This window comes from Asparagus officinalis, chromosome 4, assembly GCF_001876935.1.
Source record: "Asparagus officinalis chromosome 4, Aspof.V1, whole genome shotgun sequence".
Lineage (NCBI taxonomy): Eukaryota > Viridiplantae > Streptophyta > Magnoliopsida > Asparagales > Asparagaceae > Asparagus > Asparagus officinalis.
Window position 1 is genome coordinate 144,516,194 of NC_033797.1, and position 8,949 is coordinate 144,525,142.

The window sequence follows — 8,949 nt, forward strand, 5'->3', positions numbered from 1 at the left end:
AGAGTTTCATTTTAGTGAATCTGGATTCACTGATCTGCATATGGATTCACTATAGTGTAGTGACTAAGATAATGTTGACTTACTGAATTTTTTAGTGTAGTGAATCGAGATTCACTTTATTGAATCTGGATTCACTATAGTGAACCTAGTTTCAAACTAATAAGGTAGAAACAAGGGGTGTGGACGGAGAATTGTTGGTGATTATGAGAAATCACTTACTCAACGAAAAAAGAAGGTGCCAAGGCTGTGTAATATGTGCAAAATAATCGATTTCCATGACGCACAGACATGCCCATTAAAGAAAACAGTACAACAAAGTGATGTTTAATTTAGTTGTTATATTTCATTTCAGAAATAAAACTATGACAAAGCTATTCTCATAAAGTATATTTACATAGAAAAGCAGTTCAACACAAACTAGAGTATTCCATAACATTAAGTGACAATGTACTCAATAACTGTAAACTTCAACGTTTAAAATTATGGTGATTACAGAATATCATTTTCCTTGAGATCTTGTGGTCTTCCTCGTCTGTTTTTTTGGTATTGGCAGTTTCATCATGGTGCTGTTGGGCTTTGCTGATGACTTCTTTGGCCAATTCATTTGTTGGTTCAGTAAGAATTTGGCAACAATATATAGACCTCAGTCTATGTAGCTGATTTTTTAATCGCTCCTGTCCATATGAATAAAAGTTCAGTTCAAGATTCAGTAGCTAATTGATGTGCTTTATATTCTAAATTTAATTAATTCAAAAAGACTAAATGTAAATTATCAACACATTATTAGTTTAAACACTTACACCCTCTCTATGAAAACCAGAGTTCCAATTTGCTGTACCACCGCCCATGTAGGTCTCCATATGTCTCATGACAAAAATAGCACAATCAAATTTGTTTTTGGCCGTTCTCCACTCCATCTCAAGTCTGTCAGGCGTTAATGTATTTATTTCGCTCGCCTTGTGATGTTTTTTGTGTGCCAAATATCTCACAAAATTTTGGTGCTGTTAAATTCTGGTGCTGTTTAATCAAAATTAATCAGTGTCACATAATAAATCCAAATTATTATACAGTAATGTTTAATGTAATATACAATTTGTTTTGGTTGTTTATATGCAAACAGTATTAATGACATTGAATCACGATTCAATGGATCTAGCTCTCTAGAATTTAATAGAGTTAGTTCACCTGGATTTACTCTAATGAATCTGGATTCATATTAGTGAATCTGGATTCATTAGAATTAACTATAGGTAGTGCATAGTGATTATGTGATGTGAACACAGATTCACTAGCTATATTGAATCGAGATTCATAGTAAGATGTGAATCCAGATTCACTAACTCTAGTGATCAAAGTTTGAGATACAGAGCAAGTTGCTCATCCATCCGGGAAGCAAAACGACTGTATCTCAATTCATCATTGGCCTCATCTGTGTGATGAATGTTGCAAAACTGTACAACATAAAACTGGTTAAATAAAATGTAACTCAAGTGTTATTTTAAATTAAATAAAGGAAGATACGTACGGTTGTCTCAACATTGCAGAAGAATCTAAGAGGAGAATTTTCCGACTTCATTTTTTCTCTGCTGTTCAAAATATAGGACCAAATGCTGATTAAATTTGCCTCAATGTCCTCAGAAGGAAGGAAAGTCTTGAAAGCAGGTAAGAAACATTCAATTTGTCTCCACTTAAAAACCATTTCACTGAAAAAACAGTAACAATATTCAATTTAATAAAGGGACAAAATACTAAAAATAGTGAGTCTCACACCTAATAATAAAATATCAAATAAGTGTTCAGAACTCACAAATTCTCTTCTTCAGCGGTATCATCACCTGAATGCCTTACTTCTCTATGTACCCAATTCCATATGATGCTTTCTAGCTGACTTTGCCTAGCAGTAATCTGAGATACCCTCTGCACCCATGGTGACCGAAGAGACGTTGCAGGCTTCACCATCCTCTTTTCTTTCCCCCTTCCCGCATGTCCCTTATTTTCGGCCACCTGAACTTTCTTACCTTCACATTTATTTACTGCAGCAGCATCTTCAGGTTGTTTATCAGTTCTTCGTACAGATTCATCAATGAATTCAGATTCACAAGCTTTAGCAATCTGAACAACATCAACCATTTCCACTGATTCAGTCTGAGTATCCTGTGTCAGTTTACTGCAGCAGCATCTTCAGGTTGTTTATCAGTTCTTCGTACAGATTCATCAATGATTTCAGATTCACTAGCTTTAGCAATCTGAACAACATCAACCATTTCCACTGATTCAGTCTGAGTATCCTGTGTCAGCCCAAGAGAAAAACTAGGTTCCTCAGTCTGTGGGGTACTACATTCGCTGATCTTCCGTCTCACTGGTCTGTCATCCTTTTTCATGTTGTTTCATCATCACAGGTACTTGCACGATGTCCACACCCCTGCACAAGAACATTTGAAACTCTCTGTTGAATTTAAAAGAGCTCATTGTCATCGGGGAACAGCTTTCTCATTGTCTCACACTCAGCATCAAATCTATTTTTTGCAGATTCCAGCTCTGCAGCTCTCCGTTGAACCCTCTCAATACAATCCTGCATTTTGAATATCACAGACATTGGTCACCATAAATTATTAACATGGCGATAGACAAGATTCGATAGATTGAGATTACATTCAATGTATTAGAATCAAGATTCATTAGTAGTGAATCCAGATTCATTCCAGTTTCACTTCAATGAATCGAGATTCAGTAAGAGTGAATCCAGATTCAGTTTAGTAGATCGATATTGAGTATCACTGAATCCAGATTCACTTAACTGAATCTGAATTCAGTTTAACTTGAGTGATAATCACTGATCTGAAACGAGATTCATTACTAGTAAAACGATTCATTAATCTGAATCGACATTTAGTTTAAGTGAATCGAGATTCACTCCTACTGAATCGAGAATAAATTGAATAAACAAAGTATTCCAACTTAATTTGCTAACCTTTCTAATTGTATCAACACTTTTAGGAGAGTTTCCAGTAGCACTCTGCATTCGAGATGAATCTGGAAGTTCAACCCTCTCTGTAAATGCACCTTTGCCAAATGAATTTGTTCTTATTTCCTCTGACTGTCTTTCCTTCAAGGCGAAGTCAGTCCATCCTAAAAATGTAGGGGTTGTTCTCTCAACCAACCTCCTACCTTTGAACAGAACCCGATCGGCATAGAACAGCTAAAAAGACGGAGATAAGAAATAAAGCACATCAATTAGTAATAATCAAGTAAAACTACTTTAACTGTAGTAATGTAGAAATAAATCAATATTATACAAGTGACTTACAATCAAGAATGCAAGAGGACCCGTGTAGATAGAAATAAATCAATATTATACAAGTGACTTACAATCAAGAATGCAAGAGGACCCGTGTAGAATTGTTTGTCGGGTCAACCTTCCACTTGTGTTGGCTATCTATCATTGAGTCAAGCAAGAAAGAACACCAATTGTATTCAGAGCACTGATCAACATTATCACCAAGTACTAGAATCCGTTGGTTGACATACGAATTGCTAAGCGACTGGATCATGTTGTTGTGAAAGAGAACCAAGAAATTCAGTTTAAAAAACAGGTTAACATCAGAACTGTGCTTCAGTTTCTCAGACACGGCCCCTGGAGTAATCTTCCAACCAAATCTGTCTGTGAATTGAGCCCTCCATTCATACACCAATGTTGACTTGCCAGTACTGGAAGCTGGTATACGCTTCATGCCCAGAGGTAATCCCATCACTTGATGTACATCTTCCTCTGTGATACTGATTGATCCTCTGGGAAGATTAAGCGCAACGGATTCACTGTCAAAGGACTGCAGAATCTGGTACCCCAACATATGTGGCAGTTCCTTTAATCCAAATTGTAAAAGAGCCCCAAGTCCAGCTAGTCTCACCCATTCTTTTTGGGAGTCAGAGAGTAACGAAACCATATCAGAAAATATCTTTGGAGAAACCCTTATCCTAGTCAACTCCTTAGGTTCAGAACTCACTTTTTTTTTTCAAAAGATTCTCCAGTGACAAAAAAATATAATTAGATCAAATTATCCATCAGTTAATACCAAAAAAAGATGTTTAGTACACTAACCTTTTTCATCTTTTTCCTTCCAGTGATCTGTTCATTGTCTTCATCCCTACTACGCTTTGATGTTTCCTCATCGGCAGGATTATTTGGAGGGTTGACGAGGTTATCGTCAATGTTGGACCTCACATATCTTTTTTTTACAAGCTTCTCCACCCCAAAAAATAATATAATTAGATCAAATTATCCATCATTGAATACACAAAAAAAACAAAGATTTTTAGTACACCAACCTTTTTCTTCTTCATCCTTTTTGGGGTCTGTTCACTGTCTTCATCCCTTGTACGCTTTAATGTTTCCTCACTGTTAGGATTATTTGGGGGGTTGATGAAGTCATCGTCACTGCTTTGCATGTTCACAGTGCGTGTTGTCCTCTGTTGAGGTATAGGTGTAAATACCTCAACACATGCTTTTTGTTTGTTTCTTGAACTAGATCGTAGACCTGCTAAATCGATGACAATTCATTTTTTAATGATACCAGACTTTGCATAATGCATGGCAAGCATGAAGGTTTAATCACATTATTGAATATAGATATTATAATCCATATCGCGATTCATTTCAGTGAATAGCATTTCGCTGAAATGAATCTCGTTTCACTGCACTAAATCGCGATTCACTTGAGTAAATATCAATTCAGTCCATTGAATCGTTGCAGTCAATAGTGTTTCACTATAATGAATCGATATTCACTCTAAGTGAATCTAGATTCACTACAGTGTATCGAGATTCAATAAAGTGAATCTAGATTCACTACAGTGAATCGAGATTCAACCAAATGTATTGAGATTTATCAAAGTGAATCCAGATTCAGATTCAATGATATGAAACAAACTCCATGCCATACCATACATTCTTTCAGTGTCTTGTCCCTCAACACAACAAGGAAAAACTGATCATCGTTACAGTTTAACTTCACTGTTAGTATACATAAAGCATATAATTTTTTCCATCCTATATACTTGGCTTCGGATCATATTTGGGAAAATATCCATCCTATATACTCGGCCTAGGATCTGTAGGCATATAAAATTGCTTATAGGTCCCTTTTGCTCAGCTCGGCACGAACCGACAAACCAACGAGGCGACGAGATTGACTAATTGCACGCAAACAACGGAATACGTCCATTCGCGTGCGGGATCAAGCAAAGTGTCAAAGAGTCAACGATGAATAGAGATACATCCAATGAATCGCGATTCACTCTAGTGAATCTCGATTCAATGCAGTGAATCTCGATTCACTCAAGTGAATCGAGATTCACTGCAGTGAATCTCGTTTCACTCAAGTGAATCGAGGAGATTAAAGTAGAGTGCATATTGCAGAATCCAGACAACCAGAATTAAGCGCTACCCATTTAGAACAAATGAAAACATTTTATAATATTAAGAAAAACTTAGTTTGTTTTAACAAGATAAAGGAAAATGTAAAAAATAAAAACCCTAAACTAGAACATGCATCGGTAACATTCTATAAAGCTAAAAAATAAAAATAAAAAAGTATTCAACAACATGCAAGTGATTCATGTCTAAATTACGAACCTTTCCCACACTGAATCTATGAAAAATGTTCAAACTTTGATAAAAAATTACATTTTTAATACGAGGGTTGGAATCGTTTTACCTGTTCTTGAAGACGAGAGTTTTGGAGTCTCTGTGTTGTTTTTCTTCATCTCTATCGTCGAATTCTTGCTGGTCGTCTTCGTTCGAGTTGTAACGAGATGTTGAAAGAAACCTAAATGTTGAGAAATCGACGGAATGTGAATAGTTTAGTTCTTGGGGTAAAGAGAAGATGAAACTGGAAACTGAATCGTTTTTTGCGTCGGAAGAAGTGTTCGACATCTTCTCTTAATTAATTACAGCGTATATCATTAATGCCGCTTTTCCTATATTACCCCTTTTACGGTTATTTTGTCAGCTGATGTGTATTTAATTTCAATTTTGCCATTTTCAATCTTGACCATTGGATGAAATAGAATGTAGGGTTAAGATTGGTTTTTAGTTCTCTAGGTTTTTATTAGAACCTCTCCCTATATATATATATATATATATATATATANNNNATTACCCCTTTTACGGTTATTTTGTCAGCTGATGTGTATTTAATTTCAATGTTGCCATTTTCAATCTTGACCATTGGATGAAATAGAATGTAGGGTTAAGATTGGTTTTTAGTTCTCTAGGTTTTTATTAGAACCTCTCTATATATATATATATATAAACCCCTTAAAAATTTAAGGAGGTTTTACATAAATTGACCTATAAGGTGGTTTTTAAAAAAAATCCAAAGTTGAAACTTTGAGAAAAGCCAAAGCAATTGAGATATATACCTTATTTGCTGAATCCAACTTTTCTGTAGTAGACAGTCCAGAAATCTTGATTTTCTGTATATATATATATATATAAACCCCTTAAAAATTTAAGGAGGTTTTACATAAATTGACCTATAAGGTGGTTTTTAAAAAAAATCCAAAGTTGAAACTTTGAGAAAAGCCAAAGCAATTGAGATATATACCTTATTTGCTGAATCCAACTTTTCTGTAGTAGACAGTCCAGAAATCTTGATTTTCTGAAAGAGGAAGTTAATTAACGGAAATTTATATATATAAACCCTCCTTAAGTTTGGTAATTCTTGACACAACCCTTACACTTCATAAATATCAGTTGCCTCCCTTCATTAGTTCAGTAAAAAGATAATAATGTATTAACATAATGTATTAATGTGATTTCATATGTAGACACGATTAGTAAAAAGATATTAATAATAATAGCCCGTGAATGGGGAATTATGATACAACACGCAAGTGGTAACCTTGAAAATAGGAAAAATTTGCAAAATAGACTTATTTTGCAAATTTCTTCTTGAAAATATTAAGAAGCATTCTAGAAATCTACGAAGAATAATCTCCAAATCTATGGAGAGATAACCTTGAATCCACGAAATAATATAACAGAGGAGTTTTATTAATAATTCTCAACTTAAATAGAAAAACAAAGTAGACTCCTACTATGATCAAAATTGCCGGAAACAGAAAATATCAAACCTATCCTAATTAAAATGAATCCGTATGACTGAGAAAATCAATCAGTCAAATCTGAGATGAAATTCTTAACTCCCTAATCAAAATAGATTCCTAAATTATTGCTCAAAATAGCAAAAACCTAACAAAAATTTTAATCTCTCTTAATCTGGAGGAAATTTTGCAAGATAGACAACGATAAATGTCCATGGTTGGTTTTGTTGACTCTTTCTAGGAAAAATATGTGATTTTTATATATTATTTGTCCAATTCTAACATATGCGGATTGCGAGATATGACTTTTCTTCGTTACAAGTCAAAGCCTATTGTCAGGACCTTGTTTGAGCTTCTAACGGTCCTTCTCCGTAAATATATCCACAGTCCATTCTACATCAAATTAATAAATATATATCAGCTATTAACCTCTTGTGAGGTAATGAAAGGTTCTTCATATAGCTGAAAAGGTGTTACTATAAATACTGTGACCTTTTGTTCGATAACTGAAGAAAAGCAGCTTTGATATACGTCATATATACAGATGATACGCTACTTTCTTCTATTGATGTGTAGGAACAAGCATAAGAGCAGTGCAAGACATTAAAGTCGCCAGATGAAGAGAAACTTATGGCAAGGAAGTTAAGATCTTACTTGAAAATTCATTACATAAGGGTTAGTTGCACATAGAAATTTGTTCACGGAAAAATGAGTCAAAATTTTTAGTTTACTTGCCAAAATGAAACTACGGCGAAACTACAGTAAGTTCAAGACAACAATACTAGCGCTCTTTACCATCTACCAAGGCATGTAGGAAAATTTGGTGGTTTTAGTACTTTTTTTTTGGTAAGTAAGGATTACATTCTTATTTACCAAAAGCATTAGAGTACAAACTCTCCATAGACTCAACAAGAAAAGACAGAGTCACAGCTTAAAAAACCAAAACCTATCTGTACAAGACCAAATAATTTCTCTACAGCAAAGGAAAACAAATAACAAAACTGTATATATCATACTGCAGAACGCGAGGAAAATCCTTCTGTTTGAGTTCCAAACTCTATTGCGCAGGGTGTCCTTCATCCTCCTAACTCTACTGCGCTAAATTTTGAACTCAAACTCCAGCAGTTGCATACATTCCTGCACACTCCTTCCTGTTAGTAGGGTGACCAAATCAATTAAGGGGGACGTTTAGTTCAAATTCTAAAATTTTAGGATTTATATTCTCATAGAGAATTTCAAATCTACAGGGTTTTATACGTGCTTTGAGGTTTCTAATATTTTGTTTGGTTCGACGTTATTATAGGAAAGCAAATCCTACAAATTGTAATATCTTGTTTGATTCAAACCCAAATTACAGAATAATGAATTCTTAAAGAAAAGGAGAGGCGAAGGTTACATCCCACAAGAAACTAAAGTACAAGGGTATAGAAAGAGGGCTAAGTATACCCATTTATGAGATTTGTCCAATCCTCTGATAAAATGTGTAAAAATAAAATGACCAAACTGCCCCAAACGATGTTAGCCTCTGATAAAATGAGTAAAAATAAATAACAAAGTTCCATAAATAAGTGAAGTATTAGCCAAAAACATGCCCCAAACGATGTTAGCCAAACGGAGAAGGTACGTACGTACCCATGCAACATTTCGATCCAAGATACCGAGAAAACACAGATAATTTTGAAGATGTAATGACAGATGGATTGATGAGGGACTGCGAGAAATTTGAAAATCCGTCTCCATCCATCGTCATGGTTTAAAGGTCCAACGTCAACTAACCAAACAGTTGCAAGTCTTGCCACTGATCGGTTCGGTTGCATCCGCGGGTTCAGTTGCATCCCGTTCTGG